Source organism: Macaca nemestrina (genome assembly GCF_043159975.1).
Source record: "Macaca nemestrina isolate mMacNem1 chromosome 11 unlocalized genomic scaffold, mMacNem.hap1 SUPER_11_unloc_1, whole genome shotgun sequence".
NCBI lineage: Eukaryota > Metazoa > Chordata > Mammalia > Primates > Cercopithecidae > Macaca > Macaca nemestrina.
In genome coordinates, this window is record NW_027257572.1 from 395,406 (window position 1) to 418,839 (window position 23,434).

A 23,434-nucleotide genomic window follows, 5' to 3' on the forward strand; every position below is an offset into this window, starting at 1 on the left:
CCTGATTCGTGGCTAAAATTTCAAGATGAAAGCTATGAGATCTCTATTTGTGTTTGTATGTCTATTAATGTATGTTCTGTATATGTGACTTTTCTTAACTCTAGCACTGCAAAATTCATTTATAAAATCCTCTAAAAGTGTTCTATTCTAACTTAGATTGGAAAAAAAATAATCATTGATAAATAAATATTCCCCAAACTCCTAGAAATGTAAGAACCGATCCAAATGTTTTTCAAGTTAACACGATTTGGATACAACTTAGTTAAATAAGATATATTTCACATTTTTTGCGTAATAAAACAACTATGTCTTCAGAGGAGTTACATTAAATATAAAACAAACAAGTTTTTGTTTTTGTTTTTTTTTTTTTTTTTTTTTTGAGATGTAGTCTCTCTCTGTCACCCAGGCTGGGGTACAGTGGTGCGATCTCGGCTCACTGCAAGTTCCGCCTCCTGGGTTCAGGCCATTCTCCTGCCTCAGCCTCCCGAGTAACCAGGATTACAGGCACCATGCCCAGCTAATTTTGTATTTTTAGTAGAGACAGGGTTCCACAGTGCTAGCCAGGATGGTCTTGATCTCCTGACCTCGTGATCCGCCTGCCTCGGCCTCCCAAAGTGCTGGGATTACAGGTGTGAGTCACCATGCCCGGCCAACAAACAAGTTTCTATTCTGCTTGAGTGCTTACAAGAAACTAATATTATACTTACTAGATAATTAGAATCAAATCTATAAGCTTTAAGATTTTAAGTTGTCATTCTTATGAAAAACATTATTTCCTTTATGGTGAAAAGATATACATCTACTTAGAATGAGCCAGCTGGACTCAGTTTAGATGATCCCAAGTTTGTTGGCAACATCCAAAGCATCGTAATCAGAAGCCAGTTGAACATATGCCTCCTTCTCTCCATCAGTCCGAATCAGGATGTTGACCATGGCCACATCCACATCCCAGAGATTCTTCACAGTCTGTTTGATCCGGTGCTTGTTGGCTCTAACATCGACAGTGAACACAAGCGTGTTGTTGTCTTCTATCTTCTTCATGGCTGACTCAGTGGTCAGTGGAAACTTGATGATAGCATGGTGGTCAAGCTTGTTACTCCGGGGGCGCTGGTCCCAGGATATCTGAGCTGCCTCCGGAGTCGCAGTGTCTTGCGACCCTGGAAAGTGGGTGAGGTGCAGATCTTCTTTTTTTGGGAGGCTGTGGACACATTTCAACACTGCCTTCTTGGCCTTTAAAGCCTCTGTTTTGGCTTGGGCTTTAGGAGGGGCAGGAGCTTCCTTAATTTTTGGTGCCATCTTGTGAAAAGCGAAAAACATTATTTCAATAATAAGTTTTTTATAGTAAATCTGCCTAATAGTAGTTTCCAAAATACTTTTGGTAATTTTTAACCTTAAAGTTAAGTAAAATATTTCCATTAAATATCTAATCATTTATAAATAAGATACAGTACTACAAAATTAATTACTGAACATAAGTAATCCAAGTTTATATACTTTTGGCTTCTTATTTTTACAGAGAAACTAGGTATTCTGGCCTGTTAATAAACATGTTTTTGCCTACCACACTGAGAAATTGAGACGGAGCAACACTCAGTCTCAAAAAAAAAGAAAAAGAAAAAAAAGAAATCTCTTTCTCTTAAGTTAACTCGTTTTTTTTGTTTTTGTTTTTGTTTTTTTTGAGACGGAGTCTCGCTCTGTCGCCCAGGCTGGAGTGCAGAGGCCCGTTCTCAGCTCACTGCAAGCTCCGCCTCCCGGGTTTACACCATTCTCCTGCCTCAGCCTCCTGAGTAGCTGGGACTATAGGCGCCCGCCACCACGCCGGCTAATTTCTTGTATTTTTTAGTAGAGACGGGGTTTCACCTTGTTAGCCAGGATGGTCTCGATCTCCTGACCTCGTGATCCGCCTATCTCGGACTCCCAAAGTGCAGGGATTACACACCACACCTGGCCACTCTCAAGCTAACTCACAACAATTTTAGTAGATTATGCTTTTGTAAACAGAAAAGGAGCATTTATCTTTTTTTCCCCACCTGATTTCTCTAGAATTTTGAAATTCTTACTGAATACTCTTACTTTCATGACAGTATAGTTGTTAGCAAAAGTCCAGTAAGAATCTGTTCATCTTGGCCGGGCACGGTGGCTCAAGCCTGAATCCCAGCACTTTGGGAGGCCGAGACGGGCGGATCACGAGGTCAGGAGATCGAGACCATCCTGGCTAATACGGTGAAACCCCGTCTCTACTAAAAAAAAATACAAAAAACTAGCCGGGCGAGGTGGTGGGCGCCTGTATTCCCAGCTACTCGGGAGGCTGAGGCAGGAGAATGGCCTGAACTCGGGAGGCGGAGCTTGCAGTGAGCTGAGATCCGGCCACTGCACTCCAGCCTGGGCTACAGAGTGAGACTCCGGCTCAAAAAAAACAAAAAACAAAAAAAAACAAAAAAAAAAGAATCTGTTCACCTTGTAACAGGACATAATTGGAAACTTTGGCTATATTATCAAGGCTTTTACTGAAATACCATATTTAGGAAATGTACCTCAGACCGGTTATGACCAGCAATTGTAAGGAACTAAGGTTGACTTTTATGGAGTCAACGCTTACAAAGCACTCTGAGAAAAGCCAGTCTGATACCTAGATTATGGGGTTCACAGCCTTACAGATTAGTAAGGAAGGTCATTTCCTTGTAGGCCCAGGAATTTGGGGCTATTTTGAGGGCCTCAAGTAGAGAGGAATTCACACAAAGCTGTAAGGTCTGCAGCTGAAATTTGATAGTATGTTCTTGGCTTGGCTTTTAGCCTCAATAAGGCCTTTAAAAGTCCAATCTGAGATTCTGTATGAAAACTTGCAGCAAGGAAGCTTGAAAGCACCTATGTGGTCAGCTCTTGTTCTTACTAAACTTACATAAATCATCAGGCACAATCTAACAAGGCTAGACTTATTTTTGAAACAAGAATAATCTTACTTTGATTATCTATGATCAAAAATAGATGGTTACTACAGAGATAAATTTTATGTTTCAATGGAAAACTAAGTCGGACAGGCGTGGGGGCACATGCCTATAATTCCAGCACTTTGGGAGGCCAGGAGTTCAAGACCAGCCTGGGCAACATGGTGAAACCTCATGTCTACTAAAAATAGAAAAATTAGATGGGCATGATGGCAGGTGCCTGTAGTCCCAGCTAATCAGGAGGCTGAGGAGGGAAGATGGCTTGCACCCAGGAGGTAGAGGTTGCAGTGAGCTGAGATTGCACCTTTGCACTCCAGCCTGGGCCCAGAGCCAGACCCTGTCTCAAAAAAAAACTTTTTTGAGGAAAACTATACGTAACGTAAATGACAAGTAGATGGGTGCAGCAAACCAAGATGGCACATGTATACCTACGTAACAAACCTGCACGTTGTGCACATGTACCCTAGAACTTAGAGTATAATAAAAAATTTAAATAAAAGGAAATCTATATCCCTTGTGGGTTATCAGATTCTAGTCTAGTTTCTTGTCTTTGGGCTAGTTTTACCTGTTTGTAAACTGGATCCTGCCATCTGATGAATTTTGTCCCACAATGATACTTGTGGAATAAGAAGCCAAATACTGCGTCTCCTATTAATGTATCTATTGTCAGTTAATTTGAAGGTCTCCAACCCTGGAACAAAGTTAGAAGAGGAAGGTTTTGCTCCCCAAAATGCATAACCAACTGTGGTACATTCATGCAATGGAATATTATTTAGCCGTAGAAAGGAACAAGCTATCAACTCACACAAAGACATGAGTGAATCTTGCATGCACATTGCTAACTGGAAGAAGACAATCTGAGGAGAATACACACAGTGTGACTTCATTTAATGAGATTCTGGAGAAGGCAAACTACACAGATGGGAAGCCATGGGCTCCATGGGGTGGGGATTTGAAGCACTCCGTATGATACTTTAATAGTGGATACCTGCCACTACGCATTTGTCAAAACACGCAGAATTTTACAGCCAAATGGGTAAGCCAAACTCTATTCAAATTAAATAAAATTATTCAGGATGTGGAGTATCCCAGGACAGAATACATTATGTGAAAAATAATTTAACTATGCTACAAATTACTAAGGTTTGGATGTGGTTTGTCCCTGCAAAAACTCGTGTTGAAATTTGACCCCCAATGTGGCAGTGTGGGGCGGTGGGGCCTAGTGGAAGGTGTTTGGGTCATGGGGACGGATCCCTCATGAATAGGTTAATGTCCTCCATGGGGATGAGTGAGTTCTGCTCTCACAGGAATGGATTAATTCCTGCAGGAGTAGGTAGTTAACAAGAGTCTGGGTTCCTTGGCGTCTCTCCTGCTGTCGCTCTTGCTATGTGATCTCTGGTGCACCCCTTGCTCCCCTTCCACTTTCCACCATGAGGTGAAAAAGACTGAGACTCCACCAGATGCAACTGCCCAATCTCAGACATTCCAGCCACCAGTATTGTGAGCCAAATGGACCTTTTTTACTTATAAATTACCCAGCCTCAGGTATTCTGTTACAGAAGCACAAAACGGACTAAGACACAAATGTAGGAAAAAACTCGATGAAGGTGTAGGGAAAATGGTGTTGACCTAATCACTTCAAAAATGAATAGATTCTGTAGGCTGAAGGCAAATGGACTACACTTCATCACTGGATTCCATTTTATAAAGTTCTTTCCAACTGGAGTAATTGTGAACAATTGTAAAACCACAGTATCTGTATCTGGAATAAAAGAATTACTTACATAAGTTGCAGATGGTAAGAACCAGGTCTCTCACTGTTGAAGTGGGAAGCTACAAATTAGCAAGGGGAGAAGGCTAGAATGATTCATGTGATAGTAGATCAGAGGTTGAAACATCAACATAAACTTACACTTGGTTTAATATAGATACATACAGTTCTACATAGAAACCTTTAAAATTAGGGGTGTATAGGTCTGTTAGATGCACACATATACTTCCTAGCATTGCTAAGGACGGACAAGATACAATGTGCTCATTCAGCAGTCAGATGTAAGTTTTCCTACCATTCTCAAAGGAATCAGGCTCTTTGAAGAAATGTCTGGTACTAGAAATGGGACAGTAAATATATGAGCCAGGATAATCTTGAAGTATCAGAAAGTATGTACGAAAAAAAATTAAAATATGTAATAAAAATAAATAAAAATTAATTCTTTTATTAAAAGAAAACAGGAGCCAATAAAAAGAGCTACCCATGACCAACACAGGAATGAATTGTGCAACATAATGCTGTAGTGCTGAATAGTAACTAAAGCTTTAAGTAATTATCTAGGTGTCTGTGTTTGTATACATAGGTGAATAAGCAAATGGAGTTGAATAGAAATCTCCTTTGCAAAAGAATTCCAAATAATTGAGGTAGACAGCCATCAAGAAGGTGGAGCTCCTCACTCTGTGTGGGCTCCGCATAGTGATTTGCTCCGAAAGAACACGTGCAGTAGTAGGGAAAAGGCGGAAAAATAATGCACAGTGGAGAAATCTAGCTCTGCCGAACAATCCAAGTGAACATCAAAGGCAACAGTTCACCTTGAGAAAATGAAGTGACAAGAGTAGCACTTCACCTCTGTGATCTACTTCTTCCAGACCCAGAATCTCAGTATAATTATAAGAAAAATTCCATGTTTAATCACAATGGGGGACACATTCTACAAAATTCCTGACCAATCCTCCTCAATACTGTCAAGGTCATCATGAGATGGAAAGCCGGACACACTGTCACATCCAGGAGCCACCTACGTGATGACTACATGTCATGAGGGGTCCTGGATGGGTCAGGGTAAGATGGAACTAAGGGAATCCAAATGAAATATGAATTTTAGTTAATGCTAGTCTATCAGTATTTGCTCATTAACTGTGAGACATTATGTAAGATATGAATAAGCCATGTGAGACACACTGACAGAAGATGTTAATAAGAGAGGAAAGTAGGTTGAAGCTACAAGGGAAATCTCTGCAATTTTTCTTTTTTGCAATTTCTGTGTAAGTCAAAAACTGCTATAAAATATAACTGTATTTAAAACATTGTTATATTTTTCAAACACTTCTTTAATTATTTATACCATGAATTGCTAGTAATTGACACTGTTAACTAGTCCTGTTTTTTAAATAAGAGCATTTACGACACAAAAAAATTTAAATAATGCAGACTGATATATAAATCAAAATAAATGTTCTTTACATGTTTTCTGTTACAGTGGTAACACATATGTGTAAACTTATTTATCATTTTTTTTCTTGTGCTGTGGTTATGTCCTGGGTTCATTCTCTAAAATGCTGTTCACCTTAGACCAGGAAAAAAAACAAACCTACCAGACTCTGTTTCAATTCATGACTAAATATTTTCAAAAGAGTGACTTTCTAAATATATGTTCCAAAGGCAAATTGATTCATTGTGACTGGATCACTTCTTCCAAAGACTTCGTGTCTTTATTTTGTTCCATGCCTACCTTTTAGCCGTAATACAACAGAGTCAAATATTGGCCACTGGGAAAAAAAATATTCAAAGAAAGAAAGAATGTGAGCAGAACTTGTGACCATGAAGATTCAATGTTTTACCACAAAGCTTTCTAAAACAGAAGAGTGTAGAAGGATATTCAAAGTCAATTTCCTCAATGAGGCTTTGCAGAAAATGGGGAAACTAGAGGAAAAAAATGGCAGGACACTCTACGGGTGATTTCAGATGTTACTATGCTTTATGGGAAAAAAAAATACTTTACCTTTTAAAGAATCACAAAGAAGTATTAGAAACCAAAACTCTGGAATGTTTCCAAATTTAGTTGAACCTCTATGTAGTTATGTCTATAGAGCTAGTCATGAAGTTGATGATTTTTTAAAAATCCGTGCCTTGTGTTTAAAATACACAATGAATACTCAATGCTCATAGGAAAACATGTAAGACCTTATGAAAGGAAAATCAACCTTGGGAACCCAAAATCACTAAGCTAAAACGAAAAGTCAAGCTGGGGCTGCTGGGGGCAAACCTGCCTCCCATTCTGTCCAAAGTCACCCGTCTGCTCACCGAGAGAAATGCGTATCTGAGTGCCTCATCGGGAGAGGGTAACCAGCAACTCAAAAGAATGAAACTATTTGTCTCTTACCTACCTATGACCTGGAAGCTCCCTGTCTGGCCTTCTCTTCAAGTTGTCTCACCTTTCTGGACTGAACCAAGGTACATCTTTCACATACTGATTGATGTTTCATGTCTCCCTAAAGTGTGTAAAACCAAGCTGGGCCCCGACCACCTTGGGCCCATGTTGTCGGGACCTCCTGCGGAGGCATCAGGGGCGCATCCTCAAACTTGGCAAAATGAACTCCCTAAAAAATCTCAGACCGGTCTCAGATTTTCAGGGTTCACACATGTAATGTAGGATATCAATGTTTATAAAACAGATATTATTCTATATACTATTAAAAATATGCTGCCAATTAACCTTAGACTTTCTCAACAAAATAAAAAATGTTGATGAGGTACAAATAACATATTTAAACTTAAATAATATTGCAAGTTGGCCGGGCGCGGTGGCTCAAGCCTGTAATCCCAGCACTTTGGAAGGCCGAGACAGGCGGATCACGAGGTCAGGAGATCGAGACCATCCTGGCTAACACGGTGAAACCCCATCTCTACTAAAAAATACAAAAAAAAACTAGCCGGGCGAGGTGGCAGGCGCCTGTAGTCCCAGCTACTCGGGAGGCTGAGGCAGGAGAATGGCGTAAACCCGGAAGGCAAAACTTGCAGTGAGCTGAGATCCGGCCACTGCACTTCAGCCCAGGCGACAGAGCGAGACTCCAACTCAAAATAATAATAATAATAATAATAATAATAATAATAATAATAATAATGTTGCAAGTTTTAATATGCCTACTTTTCAATTTTTCAATATTTTTACTAATTTAACACTGTAAGAAAAATGAGCAATGAAAACGTGAATAAAAGTGTTTACAGAGGGTGCACATGTTTCCTCCAGCCTCTGCCCATCTCCAGCTTTTATCCCAACTGTCCTGATAGTGGCTCTAAGCATTTCTCCTTTCTCTATACCAAGATCTCCCTGCTGAAGCACAACCAAATCTTATAATGTGTTATGACATGCTGTGATGATGAGCAACCAAAGCCTCGAGGAAGGGATGCTTTTGTAAAACAAGACTTGCAGAATATAACGTGTGAAGTAAAGCCCATGGCAGATCTCCCTTTAGCACCCGGGTAACAGACAGGAAGCTTTTGCCTCACCTTCCTCACTAGCCCGCAGCCACATCTCCCCAGGTCAGTCTTGAGGACAACAAAACTCTGGTCTTCACTGTGAACACACTAACAGGTGCTCCAAAGCCATGGCCTCTTCTTGGGTGGGTCCTGAGGAGAACAAACCTCTGGTTCTAATCCTAACCCCAATCCTGTCTCTAGACTTTAACCCTGACCCTAAACCCTGATCCCTACCCTGGTCCCTAATTCTGACCCTGAATTTGACCCTGACTCTGACCCTGACTCTGATCTTGACCCTGACCATGACCCCACCTCTAACCATACTTCCGGCCCTGACTCTGACCCAGACCCTACTCCTAACCCTAACCGTACTATTATCTTTACAATCTATCTCTAATATTACCCCCTACTGCTAAATAGATGTACCCAAAAGCACTTATTAAATTATTTAACTTTTTTCCCTTGAATTCTCTAAGGACATCCTAAAGGAGATGTCTTTATATATTTTGCAGTCCCTCTGAGTGGTATGGCTTCAGATAGGAAGTTCTAATACTTTGCAAGACATAGAAAGTTTGGAGAGTAACAGCACGGGGTTGTTAGGGATGCATGTTGGCATTCACGATAGTCATTGGTGCTGTTGTCCAAATATTTTCAGTTCAATTTTTATGAATGCACTCTGACTATTCTAACCCACCTACTAAAATTTTTGCATGAGCACATAGCTTTTTTTTTTTCCCTCTCTCTTTTTTTTTGCATATGGAGGTGAGAAGAAATAACATGTGATTTTTTCAGGAGAAATCTCTAAGCACAGAGTTCTGTTCAGCATGTTTTTTTCTCTTTTCTATAGCAATAATTTTAGCAATATTAATAGCTTCAAAAAGTAACTTAGCTATTAGGTTTTCAAAAACGTCTTTTGTCTTCCAGTTTGTAAGCCACACTGATCAGGACTACAGAGTTGAATTATTAGAAGTGATAAAGGAAAGATAATGCTTATCTTTTAAAAACATGAATTACCTGTTTAATGAGCACAAACAAGTTTTGTTCTATTCATCAGGTAATAAAGAAAACTTTACACAAAAGGTGAGGGTCAGGGAATGCAGACAACACACAACTGACTTCATGGCAGGAAGATTCTTAGTGCTAATTCAATGTTACCACTTATTAGCTGCAAAATATAATTGTATTTGAAATTTTGATCATAGACACTAACCATCATTATGGACAAAGGATGGCCACTGACCAATGAGAAAAGATGGTGGTCATAACAACCAGCAGTACCCCTGGCACATCCGCCAGTGTGCAGTGACTGTCAGGTCTGACTGATCTGGATGTCTTAACAGCTTCATCTGTGAGTGACAGGATTGCCTTGTGTCAATGGCTCTCAAACCTGGGTGCTTGCTTGAATCTCTTAAATAACTTTCAAAAATATGTTCATCACTAATTCACAATTATACTGTTTAGGAATTATGAATCTGGATGCTCCTGTATTGGGTGCATATATATTTAGGAGAGTTAGCTCTTCTTATTGAATTGATCCTTTTACCATATGTAATGGCCTTGTCTCTTTTGATCTTTGTTGGTTTAAAGTTTGTTTTATCAGAGACTAGGATTGCAACCCCTTTTTTTTGTTTTTCTTTTGCTTGATAAATCTTCCTCCATCCCTTTATTCTGAGCCTATGTGTGTCTCTGCACATAAGATGGGTCTCCTGAATAGAGCATACTGATGGGTCTTGACACTTTATCCAATTTGCCAGTGTGTGTCTTTTAATTGGAGCATTAAACCCATTTACATTGAAGGTTAATATTGTTATGTGTGAATTTGATGCTGTCATTATGATGTTAGCTGGTTATTTTGCTCATTAGTTGATGCAATTTCTTCCTAGCATTGACAGTCTTTACATTTTGGCATGTTTTTACAGGGGGTGGTACCAGTTGTTCCTTTCCATGTTTAGTGCTTCCTTCAGGAGCTCTTGTAGGGCAGGCCTGGTGGTGACAAAATCTCTCAGCATTTGTCTGTAAAGGATTTTATTTCTCCTTCACTTAAAACTTAGCTTGGCTGGATATGAAATTCTGGGTTGAAAATTCTTTTCTTTAAGAATGTTGGCCGGGCGCGGTGGCTCAAGCCTGTAATCCCAGCACTTTGGGAGGCCGAGACGGGTGGATCACCAGGTCAGGAGTTTGAGACCAGCCTGGTTAACATGGTGAAACCCCGTCTCTACTAAAAAATACAAAAAACTAGCCAGGCGAGGTGGCAGGCGCCTGTAGTCCCAGCTACTCAGGAGGCTGAGGCAGGAGAATGGCGTGAACCCGGGAGGCAGAGCTTGCAGTGAGCTGAGATCCGGCCATTACACTCCAGCCTGGGTGACAGAGCGAGACTCCGTCTCAAAAAAAAAAAAAAGAATGTTAAATATTGGCCCCCACTCTCTTCTGGCTTGTAGAGTTTCTGCTGAGATCCGCTGTTAGTCTGATGGGCTTCCCTTTGTGGGTAACCCGACCTTGCTCTCTGGCTGCCCTTAACATTTTTTCCTTCATTTCAACTCTGGTGAATCTGACAATTATGTGTCTTGGAGTTGCTCTTCTTGAGGAGTATCTTTGTGGCGTTCTCTGTATTTCCTGAATTTGAATGTTGGCCTGCCTTGCTAGGTTGGGGAGGTTCTCCTGGATAATATCCTGCAGAGTGCTTTCCAACTTGGTTCCATTCTCCCCGTCACTTTCAGGTATACCAATCAGACATAGATTTGGTCTTTTCATATACTCCCCTATTTCTTGGAGGCTTTATTCATTTCTTTTTACTCTTTTTCCTCTAAACTTCTCTTCTCACTTCATTTCATTCATTTGATCTTCAATCACTGATACCCTTTCTTCCAGTTGATCGAATCGGTTACTGAAGTTTTGTGCATTTGTCACGTAGTTCTCATGCCATGGTTTTCAGCTCTATCAGGTCATTTAAGGACTTCTCTACATTGGTTATTCTAGTTAACCATTCGTTTAATCTTTTTTCAAGGTTTTAAGCTTCTTTGCAATGGGTTCGAACTTCCTCCTTTAGCTCGGAGAAGTTTGATCATCTGAAGCCTTCTCTCAACTCATCAAAGTCATTCTCCATCTAGCTTTGTTCCATTGCTGGTGAGGAGCTGCAATCCTTTGGAGGGGGAGAGGTGCTCTGATTTTTAGAATTTTCAGCTTTTCTGCTCTGTTTTTCCCCCATCTTGGCGGTTTTATCTACCTTTGGTCTTTGATGATGGTGATGTACAGATGGGGCTTTGGTGTGGATGTCTTTTCTGTTTGTTAGTTTTCCTTCTAACAGGATCCTCAGCTGCAGGTCTGTTGGAGTTTGCTGGAGGTCCACTCCAGACCCTGTTTGCCTGGGTATCAGCCACGGAGGCTGCAGAATGGTGAATATTGCTGAACAGCAAATGTTGCTACCTGATCGCTCCTCTGGATGCTTCATCTCAGGGGGGCACCTGGCTGTGTGAGGAGTCAGTCGGCCCCTACTGGGGGATGCCTCCCAGTGAGGCTACTCGGGGGTCAAGGACCCACTTGAGGAAGCAGTCTGTCCGTTCTCAGATTTCAAACTCCGTGCTGGGAGAACCACTACTCTCTTCAAAGCTGTCAGACAGGGACATTTAAATCTGCAGAGCTTTCTGTAGACTTTTGTTTGGCTATACCCTATCCCCAGAGGTGGAGTCTACAGAGGCAGACAGGCCTCCTTGAGCTGCAGTGGGCTCCACCCAGTTCGAGCTCCCCGGTCGCTTTGTTTACCTACTCAAGCCTCAGCAATGGTGGGCACTGTTCCCCCAGCCTCACTGCCATCTTGCAGTTAGATCTCAGACTGCTGTGCTATCAATGAGCGAAGCTCTGTGGGCATGGAACCCTCCAAGATAGGTGCGGGATATAATCTCCTAGTGTGCAGCTTGTTAAAACCCTTGGAAAAGCACAGCATTAGGGTGGGAGTGACCCGAATTTCCAGGTGTTGTGTGTCAGGGTTTCCCTTGGCTAGAAAAGGGAATTCCCTTACCCCTTGCACTTCCTGGGTGAGGCAACACTTCACCCTGCTTTGGCTCTCGCTCAGTAGACTGCACCCACTGTCCAGCATCCACTATCCAATGCGCCCCAGTGAGATGAACCCAGTACCTCAGTTGGAAATGCAAAAATCACCCGTCTTCTGTGTCGCTCACGCTGGGAGTTGTAGCCTAGAGCTATTCCTATTCGGCCATCTTGGAACCGCCCAGCTTTAGCTTCTTTCCACGTAATGCTGCATCTGCATTTGAGACCAGAGGTATTAACATGGGTTAAATTGTGAAACTGTCTAGCATTAGATATGGCAGTAGCAACTAGGCGATCAGCCATTTGATTCCCTGCAATCAAAGGTCCTAGAAGAGGTGTATGAGCCCTAATGTGAGTGATGTAAAAAGGGGGCATTCTACTCCTAACTGCTGTTTGCAATTGGATAAATAAAGTCATCAGTTGTTCATCTGTATGAAATTGTAACTGAGCATTTTCATTTAATTCTGTGGAATGAACCACATATGAAGAACAGAAACCACATTAATAGGCATATCAAAATCATTCAATACCTCAATTACAGCTAAAAGCTCTGCTTTTTGAGCTGAAGTATAGGGCGTCTGAAAATCTTTACATTTTGAGCCAGAATAAGAAGCTTTAACATTACTAGACCCATCTGTAAAAACATTCTCACACCTTCAATTGGTTTAAATTTAGTTATTTTAGTGAGAATCCAATTCGTTAATTTCAAAAATCGAAACAGTTTTGTTTTAGGAAAATGATTATCGAAAATTGTTTAGTAACCAAGTCCTCTAAAGCCTGCAGTTTCTCTTTACTCAGCAGCCATTGTTCTAGCCAATTTGGATAGATAGCATTTTAAAGGTATAGGTTCTGGAGGCTTAATGATGGGCACCATCAAAAATGATATCCTAAACCTTGACGGGAACTTTGTCTTTCCACTTAAGCAGTTCTTTCAAACCTTGCAAATTTTTTCCTAGTCCCATACCAGGGACATACCCTATTTAATGCATCATATGTTGACTTTGGGGGCTATATAATTGTTCTGGAATTAGAACTTGTGCTCCCTATTGTTGTAATAAATCTCTCCCCCATAAATTTATAGGTATAGAAGTTATAACCAGCTGAATAGTCCCAAGTTGTACATCAGACCCTTCACAATGCAAAACGTAACTACTTCGATATACTTCAGGGGATTTACTGACTCCAACTATGTTAAATTAAACTATGTTAAATTGAATTGGCCATGCGGATCACCAATGTTACAGAGAAATGATTGAAGTGTCTGCTCCTGTATCTACCACATCTTTAAATTTCTTTCCCTGAATAGTTATTTCACAGGTAAGACATTTAACAGTAATTTGATTCACCCAATAAGCTGCTGTGCCTTGTTTATTTGTGCTTCCAAATCTTCCTGTTCATTTAATTTCACTTTTCCCCAATTCCACATATGGCATAATCAGGAGCTGTGCTATACGCTCTCCTGGCTCTGTTTCCAGGGAAGAGACGTAGATATAACAGTTCGAATTTCCCCACTGTAACCTAAATCAATGACTCCTGTATGTATTTGTACTCCTTTTAAATTTAAACTAGACCTTCCTAGAAGTAATCCTATCATCCCCAGTCGCAAGGGTCCACAGAACCCTATTGGAACTTTTTGTGGGAGTTCCCCATGCACAAGGCTCAGAGCTTTTGTGCAGCATAAATCTACTGCGGCACTACCGGCTGTGGTGGGGGACAGACATTGTACAGCGATGAGGGAATGGTCTGAGCTGGAAATGCCCTTGTTTGGAATGGGGCCTGGGACGGTCTCCTCATAGCATCTCCCAAAATCGGGTTCCTATCTTGTGACACTGATTAGCCCAATGTTTTCCTTTTTCACAATCTGGACATATTTCAGTATCAGCAGTTTTCTTTCTTCCCCTATCTGGTGGGCTGATTTTTTCTACATTCTGTTTTAGTATGACCATGCTTCCCACAGTTAATATAAGCTCCAGGAAAAAGAATATTGCCTTTATCCACTCTCAGTCCTGCCATTGTGCCAACAAAGTAGTTTTAAGCAGATTACCTCTGATACCATCAAAGGCCTTGATATAATCATCAACTAAATGTGCTTTCCCTCTAAAAGGTCGCAGAGCAGCCTGGCACTCGGGATTAGCATTGTTGAAAGCTAATAAACACAACACTATATACCCTGAGGAGCCGAATCTGCAATCACCCTAGCCCCTAGCCCTAGTCCTCGCCCCTAGCCCTAGTCCTCGCCCCTAGCCCTAACCCTAACCCTAGCCCTAACCCTAACCCTAACCCTAGCCCTAACCCTAATCCTAACCCTAACCATTTTTTGGGCTACTTGCTTCATTTTTATAAGACTTTTGCTGGTTTTATTTTTAAGTTTAAAAAAGTTCTTTTTTAAAAAAAAAAGAGAAATCCTTAATTCTCAAAGACTTTTCAAAATAGAACTCTCAGTAATTGATAGCACTTTACATGTTTTCGTGATTAAAAAAATTCTAAAAGAAAAAAAATAGTTTCATCCTGCTTTCATATTATAACCAGAATCGTTGAAATAATATGCTTCAATTGATAGTAAAGTAGCATTTACCTTTTTGGATCAATGAAGCTAAGCCAGCACTAAGAATTCTGTTACTATTCCTCCACTATGTTTCAGAGTTATTTCTTCATCCCTATATATACCGCAATAATGACTCGGCTAGGTCCATTTAGATTATCAACTCAACCCTAAAAGAAAGATGATTTCCATTGGTTACACATTTTAGAAAATTGTTGTTATCTTGGAACATCTGCAGTCTAATCTCAATAAATTTCAAACAAGGGCACTGAGACCGCAGCTAATAGAACTATCTAATTCAGTATTATTAAGATCCCAAAGATCAATGCCAAAGCATTGGCTATTTTCTGCATTTTGTCCAATAATTAAAATTTGGCCAGGATTGTTGTTCATAGCAGGAGCCATGAATGGTTTTGCAGCGTTTTGTGACATCTTAAGGGCTACGGTGGACCTTGTCCTTATATCATGATCTGCTAAGCAATTCACCAACCATACTTCTCCACCTCAGTCCTGATTTTAGCCTCCTTAGGAGAACATTGAAAACATGATTGGTAGTAATGTGTGTTGACTTGCTTAAAGATGTTACAGGAAAGATTATGCTTAAGAGTAGTTAGAGGGAAATGTCTTTTTGAGTTTGTTTCCTAAGCCCCAAGCCATTCAGCTGACCTTATTATGTCCCTTTACCTTACAGTATAAAAGTCGAAATGTGTATAATGGGAGACAAGAGATATGGGAGGAGAAGAAGGGACTAATATTAATTGAGCCTTTTTAGTAGGGACCCGCCTTTTACTAGAGTCTGAGCACTCCTCTCCTCATACATTGTCTCATTAAACCAACTCTCCAAAGTATTATCTGTCCTGTTCTATGGAAAGAACAACTCAAAAATGTTGCATTGCCAGTAAGTGGTGGAGCTGGAATTTATCTGCCCCCAAAGTACTTTCAGAAGGACACAGCAGTATACTGAGGTTAAAAAAAAATTACTATTCCCAAACTGAGATCCTTCTGTGAGCTTTGTAACTCTTGTTTACCCTGGCAGTTAGTTGCAATACTATCAAGTTGGCCATCAAGAACATTCTGGTCTGTTTAAGCTATAGTGGGAAAGCCAAGATATAAAAACATCACCCATGGGAATTTTGAGACTAGAGTAGTTAGAAGCTAATTTAAGATCTCCATCCAACTCTAAGATAGTCAGGGTAACTGCCAGAAGACCCTCATGATCCCAAAGCCGGATTTTGCCCTAGTATAATGGGTTCATATTTGATTGGCTGCACTTAGCTATAAATCCTGAGGAGAAGAAGAAGAAAGACATCAGAAAATAATTGGGCTAGAAAAACCTTAGTTTGAAAGCAAAACACAGAATCCAGGTAAGTGGGCTTACTGGGAAAGGCTTATGCCACGTTGCTCCCACAATGGAGGGCCTTATGATGGCGATGGTTAGGCTCCTGCTCTCCTGCTGCACCATCATTTCTCCCAAGGCCTTGGTGTAGGTGTAAGTATTGGGCCAATCTCCGATCTGCTTGGGTGTGATCTCGTCAGTAACAGCATTGTCTGTACATAAAAGGTAGAGTAAAAAGAATTCTAGCAACATGTGTTAGACAATAGACCAAAAGGAAAATGTGAGACAGTCAAACAAAACTTCCACCCTTTAGCCATGGTTCTCGAATTCAGAACAGTCACATGATACCAAGTTTGAGTGCATACCTGCTCAAAGTATGCATGAGCTCTTTTCACTGCTAAGCCCAATCTTATCAGTCAAATCCTGTGTCCTCCCATCCAGACAGGTAGGTAGGTAGACGGATAGATTCAATAGCAATGCCACTTTATTACTACTAGTGTAGGGCTATTAGTACTACTTTATTAGTACTACTTTAGCGCTTTTACTTTACCAGTACTGATTATTCTGTAGTAGTACTAATTTGAGGTAATTACATACAACCTCTTTACTTCCTCTCCAACAAGCTCATAAGTACATTCATTGCACACATTTTTGAGTCCCAGTCATTCTCCCAGTAGTGTGCTGGATGCTGTGTTCAGGGAGCTTGAGGCTCTCATCCAAGGTGTTTCAGCGGCAGCCCTGTTCAGTGTTATCCCACAGAAACCCAGTGCAGTGATCCTGAAGACTTTAGCTTTACATTTTAAAAATTTCATTCAAGGCAAATCAAATCAAAGTGACTACTTTTGGCAGACTGACAATCTGTTTTACCAATACTATGTAATGCATTTTGAAGGTCTGTTTACAGCCTATGATAATAACTTGCTAATTATTTCCAGAGGTTTTCAACGAATTCTGAAGTCTGTCAAGTGGGGTGATTATAGCACTCTGGAACAGCTTCAAAATCATGAATATTGAATACTCCTACTTACAAGATGACATGTATCATGAATAACTTGAGTTACCATAGCATCAGCCTAATCTTTCTTAAAAATATGTCAGAACCAGCTGGGCACAGTGGCTCACACCTGTAATCCCAGCACTTTGGGAGGCCGCGGCGGGCAGATCACGAGGTCAGAAGATTGAGACCATTCTAGCCAACATGGTTAAACCCCGTCTCTATTAAAAATACAAAAATTAGCTGGGCATGGTGGTGTGTGCCCGTAATCCCAGCTATTCAGGAGGCTGAGGCAGGAGAATCACTTGAACCAGGGAACAGAGGTTGCAGTGAGCTGAGATTGTGCCACTGCACTCCAGCCTGGTGACAGAGCAAGACTCCATCTCAAAAAAAAAAAAAAACGTCAGAACCATTTCATTGATAATCCCAAAATCTATCTACAGCTCTCTGAGAGCGCAAAACTACTATTGTCAATTAAATATGTAACATTTATCCTAGCTCAGATCTATGTGGTTAAATTATTAATATAACATAGCTTTTTAAAAATTAAGCTGTTGGAATATGCTAGTGTGCTTTTTCTGATCAATGTGGTACATTTCTATTTTATACAACAGAACATAACTATACTATTTCGACTCTACAAAATCTTCAGTGTTACCACCTTGCTGACATGACAAATTTTTGAACAACTAAGATGTTCATGAGGTTAAGACTTATTCAGAATCAACTCTCAATATTAATCCTCATTTGATCCTGGGGGAGAACCTGGGCATTGACCGTTATGTTTCCATTTTTCTTGCTTTGCTTCTGAGTGCTGAGTGTGTTCTGGATACTCCAATGCCTTTTCATTTAAATTGGAGAGAGGAAGATTGAGAGGTTCTAGAATTAAAAACAACTTAAACTACACAGAAATATCAAGGATATTTTAATTATATGGTCACCTAGTGGCTGGGAAAGAGTGTAGGATGCTGCAGACACCTCTCCATCTTCACAATAATCCTACCTCAATCCATTTCTGGGTCAACAGTGGATTGACTGACCTAAGACTGTTTTCCCTCAACTGCAAAAATAGAGTTTATAAAAACCAGGTCTTGAGGGAATACAGCTTCATTTCAATACAGCTTTAAAGAAAAAATTTCTAGAAAACATCAGAGCCCAACAATGTGCTGGGATTGTATGTCACATGGCTAGTATCAGTTGCTGTCATTAATGTTGGGGTACATGGAAAGGATAATACTTGCAGGGACGAGAGCCTCATAAAGCTTAGTGAGTTGGCTTGTATTAGCAAATGTTGGATTTTGTTGTTGTTGTTCTTGTTGTTTGTTGTTGTTGTTGCTGTTTTGAAACGAAACCTCAGTCTTGTCGCCCAGGCTGGAGCACAGTGGTAAAATCTCGTCTCACTGCGATCTCCACTTCCCATGTTCAAGCAATTCTCCTGCCTCAGCCTCCTGAGTAGCTGGGATTACAGGCGCCCACCAGCACACCCAGCTAATTTTTGTACTTTTAGTAGAGACGGGGTTTCACCATGTTGGCCAGGCTAGTCTCGAACTCCTGACCTTAGGTAACCTGCCCACCTTGGCCTCCCAAAGTGCTGGGATTACAGGCACGAAAAAATTTTGGTTTTATAGATTTCCAACAACACACATGGAAGAAATTTTAATATTCTATAGATGGCTTACCTCTGCTACTCTTAGCTACACCTGTATTCCACTGTTTTATCTTTTCATTCTAATTCTACTTGTGAAAATGGCAATAATTATATTCATTGTAAATTCTCAGGCTATTATGAGGGTAAACAGAAATATTCACAACTGCATTTAAACTCTTTGATAAAACAAAATGAGCCAATAAACCTAAGGCATTCCTATTTTTAAATAAAACAACCGGAGAGCATCATATATCTGCATAGGTAATAGTTGGCTTTAAAATGTCATTTCTGGCCACATGTAGTAGCTCAAACCTGTAATCCCAGCAGTTTGAGAGGCCAAGGAAGGAGGATCGCTTGAGTCCAAGAGTTTGAGACCTGCCTGGGAAGCATAATACCCAGTCTCTACAAAAAAAGTTTTAAAAATTAGCTGGGCATGGTGGTATGCACCTGTAGTCCCAGTTACTCAGGAGGCTGAGGCAGGAGGATTGCTTAAGCCTGGGAGTTGAAGGCTGCAGGGAGCCATAATTATGTCACCATACTCCAGCCCGGGTGACAAGAGTGAGACCGTCTCAAAATGAATGAGTGAATGAATGAATGAATGAATGAAACAAATAAAAATAAATTATCATTTGTAATACAGCCAAAGAGATCATCTGCTAGGCTCATTCAGCCACTTCCGAGGTTCAGACAGGAGATTAGTGTAAACATGCACATGCACTGGTTGGACAATGCCCTTCTCAGGACTTTCACTCAATTCAGGGTTGCTGCTGTTATTCTCAATTTATTTTAAAAACAGTAAATAAACTTGCAGGGATAAAAAACACTATGTAAACCAAAATACACGTCTGAAATTAATCTAAATGTTCTTCAGTACACTCAGGAAGATACTATGACCCATGGGTCTCAAATTCTAAACTTGAATTGCTTCAGAAGAAGCATAAAGTCATTGAAAATTTCAGAAAGCAATATCTGTATATCTACATGTGTACACACATAGACACATACACAGTTTCTTCTAAAGATGACTCTCAATTTTGGTTCAAACTTATTGAATAAACATGATATCATTAATAGTTACATTATTTATGCATTTACGGATTGAAATACCAACAAGCATACGTATTTCCCCTCCCCCACGTTCCAATTTTCTTACGCAACAAGTTGGCAAGCCTAGACGTTAATCAGGAAATCTGTTAGAGAATAAATACTAGACACACTGTCTTATAATAACATTAGCTCTTTCTCCAGTCGGGATTATGTAATTCACTTGACTCTTGTAGTTATCAAGTTGCATTTGCTTATGTGTCTGTCTCCCCATTGGACAGTGAGTCCAGGAGAGTAGGGATTATGATTTTTATCTGTGTCTAATCACTTTTCTGCCCCCAGGAGCCAGCTGCCTTATTCAGTAAATGGATGCTCTTTGACATGGTAATCTTGATTGGTCAATTTCTGTACTATATAAGGTTTTGGGAAGCAGAGATGGACAATGATGAGAGAGAGTGGATGAACTCAAAAGAAGAGGTTGTAGGGAGAATGCGGGAAAGGAAGGAAGGGGTGTAACTTTGTACAGCAGGTAGCAAAATTGGAAGTCGAAGTGTCCAGTGGCAGTGGTGATAAGTGTTGACCAACCTCAGTTTGATGAAGGTGGCGTGAAAGTCAATTTAAACTTTTCACTGGGAAGCAAGGTATTTCTGAGTCTAATGCTTATGAAGAATTGGCCTCTGTATTTCCCTCCAGACTTTTATGAAGCACCAGCCTGGCCCAAACATAAGCCAGATGCTGAATGGCCTGCCAATGGCCTGCCTATGTGAAAATTATTCAGTTTAAGAAAAAATTTAATCACATTCTGGTTTGTATATGAAGCCTGCTAACATCAAAGTACGCAGAATTTTCATTTTTATGTCAGCTACTTAGCTGTCATTTTGAAGCTGTGCAATGATTAAATTAAATTAAATCACAGGCCGGGCACAATGGCTCACGCCTGTAATCCCAACACTTTGGCCGAGGTCAGGAGATGGAGACCAGCCTGGCCAACATGGCGAAATCCCATCTCTACTAAAAATAAAAAATTAGTCATGCATGGTGGTGGGCACCTGTAATCCCAGCTGAGGCAGGAGAATTGCTTGAACCCAGGAGGCAGAGGTTGCAGTGAGCCGAGATCATGCATTGCACTCCAGCCTGGGCAACAAGAGTAAGACTCAATCTCAAACAAACAACCAAAGAGCACAAGTGCTAGCATCAGCTTTCAACATTCCCCTGGAAGAGATCAGCTTTTTTTGGTGTTAACAACGTGTTCTATAGCACGAAGGCAAGACTACTGTCCACCGTCTGACCTCCTTTCATATCTCCCAGAGGGCTGTGATGAGGGCCACTGCTGCTGGCTGTGGGGGTCTCCATTCCCCTGCCTCTCACTCCTGCACCATCAGGGCACATGGACCTTTCCTTTTTTACATGGCAGACTAGCTGTGGCTTCTGGTGGCCATGTCGCTTCAGAAGTGTGGTTTTTAGTAGGTACAGATATACTAGGATCTGTCATTCAATTAAAGCTTGTAGGAACTGAAAGACAGCAGGCGATAAAGACAGCACCACAAAGAGGAATCACGGGTATTAGAAGATAAATGATCTTCACTTCAAATGAAGACTGCTCAGTGAAAAATCTCCTTAAGGCACTATTTCCCAAACTTGCCTGTTCATGAGTGTGAATTACACAGCGACCCTGGGAAAAATCCAGGTCCCTTGGTGCCATTTTAGAACCACTAAATACATCTGCAGAGATAAGAGTCTGGATAATCTGTGTTTTCAACATGCCCTGGAAATTCCAACAGTCAGGCAAATTAGGGAATCACTAATTAAAAAGAAGTTCGCTCCATCAACTTAAGTCATTAAGATTTGAACATATCAGGATTAGCTCTCAAAAACACATGGCTTCTTGGAGTAAACATTTCAACAGAATTGAATTTTAAAATTATTAAATCGCCTAATGCTATCCCTCCCCTAGCGCCCCACCCACTGACAGGTTAGTGTGTGATGTTCCCCTCCCTGTGTCCATTTGTTCTCATTGTTCAACTCCCACTTATGAGTGAGAACATGTGGTGTTTGGTTTTCTGTTCCTGTGTTAGTTTGCTGAGAATGATGGTTTCCAGCTTCATCCATGTCCCTGCAAAGGACATGAACTCATGCTTTTGTATGGCTGCAGAGTATTCCATGGTGTATACGTGCCACATTTTCTTTATCCACTTTATCACTGATGAGCATTTGGGTTGGTTCCCAGTCTTTGCTATTGTGAATAGTGCTGCAGTAAACATACGTGTACATGTGTCTTTTAGTAGAATGATTTATAATCCTTTGGGTATATACCCAGTAATGGGATTGCTGGGTCAAATTGTATTTCTGGTTCTAGATCCTTGAGGAATCGCCACACTGTCTTCCACAATGGTTGAACTCATTCACACTCCCACCAACAGCATGAAAGCGTTCCTATTTCTCCACATCCTAATGTAGCACCGAATGTCGATGACAGGTTGATGGGCGCAGCAAACCACCCTGTTCTGTGTATACCTATGTAACAAACCTGCACATTCTCCACGTGTCCCAGAACTTAAAAGTATAATAATAATAAAAAAGATTGAGAATTTAAAATGCTAATACAAAATTAGGCTTTAGTTATTTGCAGAATACATTGTATTTTCAACGTGAAAAACAAAGGGTTATTGTATGTATTATCAATGAAGTTATATAGTTTCTCATATAAAAGAAAAATAATTAAATTCCTTTAGGACTATTTAAATATGTATCTGTCAATTTTAACATGAAAATTCTCTTACATTTATACATCCCACATTCTAATAAGGACTAACTGACATGAATTATGAGCAGTAAAGAAATATGTGTATGCTTGTCTTTATACTTGTAGGTATACATCTGTTCCTGTAAAAATATCTCTTTTAGAGTCAGAAAATCTGTTTGGTCCCAGTTCTCACTAAAGATACTTAATGAACTCAATAAACTTTACTTTACTCTTAATGAAGTAAGAATGAGAACACAGGTGCCAGCAATGAGCTGAGGTTCTTCTGGCACAGGCTTCAGAGATCCTACCTTTAACATCCTCCTTTCATTCATTTGAGCCTGCTAAGAGAGGAGTCTCTTGGGAGAGAAGCAAGTATACAACTTGGGGTCAGACAGTCCATTGTCAAAGTTGAACTCCACCACTGTTCAGCTGTGTGACTTTGGCCAAGTGACTTTCCCTCTCTGATCCTCATGATCATTTTTGGTAAAAACAGCACAATGACAGGTCTATGAAGATTGGAGGAGCCAAAATAAAAATGTGTATCTTAGTTTGAGTTTCCTGGAAGTAGATCCTGAGGCAAAGATTCAAGTATAAAAATTTTATCTGGAGGTGACTCTAGGACAGCAATTATACTGCCAGTTCTTCCGGTACTAATTGCAGGAAACACCAGTACAGGAGTGGGGAACTGAGACAGGAATGGAATGCAGCAGTTAAAGGGACCTTCATCAAGAATGTTTCCACGGTGGGCAGTCAGGACTCAGCCCTGCCGGGTACCTCTGAGACACAGCATAGAACATGTGTCTCAGAGTCATCCCACCCGGAGCAAGAGAGTTCGGGTATTTATCCACTCATACCTACCAGTCACTTCTCAGGGCTTCTTCCAAGGG

General features: G+C 40.6%; 1 pseudogene; it reads right to left on the bottom strand.

Moving 5' to 3' along the window:
• Window positions 1-956: 956 nt before the first annotated feature.
• LOC105466256 (POTE ankyrin domain family member G-like) overlaps window positions 957-23,434 on the bottom strand; it is a 99,189-nt pseudogene continuing 76,711 nt past the window's right edge.